This window comes from Cebus imitator, unplaced genomic scaffold (genome assembly GCF_001604975.1).
Source record: "Cebus imitator isolate Cc_AM_T3 unplaced genomic scaffold, Cebus_imitator-1.0 Scaffold42, whole genome shotgun sequence".
Taxonomy (NCBI): Eukaryota; Metazoa; Chordata; class Mammalia; order Primates; family Cebidae; genus Cebus; species Cebus imitator.
In genome coordinates, this window is record NW_016107357.1 from 15,831,827 (window position 1) to 15,833,192 (window position 1,366).

The following is a 1,366-nucleotide window of genomic DNA, read 5'->3' on the forward strand; positions in this document are numbered from 1 at the left end:
ATACTGAAACACATATGGGTGAAATGATATCTGGGATTTTATTTAAAATGCTACATGATGAGGGAGAAAGGAGAGAAGAGGAGCAGCAGAGTGAAACAGATAATATCAAGATGGCAACATATTGGCAACCGGTGAGGCCAGCAATGAAAATGTAAAATATCAATGAACTTCATTTTTGTATGTTGTAAATTTCCATAGTAAAGTTTTAAGGCTGTTATCACCAGCATGTCTGTTACCCTGAAGTATATTGGTCTCTATTCATTTATTTTTACTAGTCTCCAGAATTAACACCACTAAATTTTCCAAAAATTAAAAAATGTTATATTTCAACTAATATATTTAATCTAAAAATCAATTTCTGTATCACATTATATCCATATATATGAAAATGACTATCAGCATTATAAAGTCACTGTGCCTAACCACAGTTAAATATTTATTAAGCAGAACTGCATTTACATAGTTACAGCATTTCATTCTACTTCAATTTTATTTGAGATCTTATTTTACTTAATTAGAACCCCGTATCTTTTTCATCAACACCTAATCACAGTTAATACTACAATCGAACAATTTAAGTTCTAACCTAAGGGGCACAGAGATGCGGAAACCAAACCACACTGTTAATATTTGCCGTAAAAGCTGGCTTCAAACCATGCACAGAGGCATTTCATTCATTAAAAACTGCAGTCTTAGCCCAGCACAGTGGCATACACCTGTAATCCTCCTGTAAAGCTACTCAGGAAGTGGAGGCAAGAGGATGGCTTGAACCCAGGAGTTCCAAGCCAGCCTAGACAACAAAGTGAGACTTCATGTCTTATTAAAAAAAAAAAAAAAAAAAAAAAAAAAAAAAAAAAAAAAAAAAAAAAAAAAAAAAAGATAGATCAGGCCAACAACATCTAAAACCACTGACCAATCCTAGCAATACTGAAAGTGAACCAACCTAGCATTTATGGGCCTCATGATGGTAAGAAACAAAGAATATGGCACTTCTTATAAAGAATGTTCACCAAAAACAACTCTCCAGAACTAATTATCAGTTCACAGGAAATTACAGGGGTTAAACCAAACCACAAACATGTAATCAGCCAAACAGAATGTGGGAAATTCTACAGGTTAAATAACACAGTTTCCTCATCAAATAAAGGGCATGAAAGGGGAGGAGATTTAAGAGACCAGTTAGAACTGTATCTTCCATACACAATGTGAAGACTCTTTTTGGGTCCTAATGTAAACAAACAAACTGTAAAAGACATTTTTGAGACAGGTAAATTTGAACATGTTCTTATTACCAGATGTCATTAAGGAATTAATGTTATTAGTTGTGACATTTGCATGATGTTTGTACTTTGAAAGTCCAAGTGTG

The 1,366-nt window shown here is 33.5% G+C and overlaps 1 protein-coding gene across 7 annotated transcripts in view; it reads right to left on the reverse strand.

Moving 5' to 3' along the window:
* Nucleotides 1–1,366, reverse strand: part of ARID4B (AT-rich interaction domain 4B) — a 178,010-nt gene that overhangs the window by 143,520 nt on the left and 33,124 nt on the right. The gene's annotated exons all lie outside the window — the stretch shown is intronic.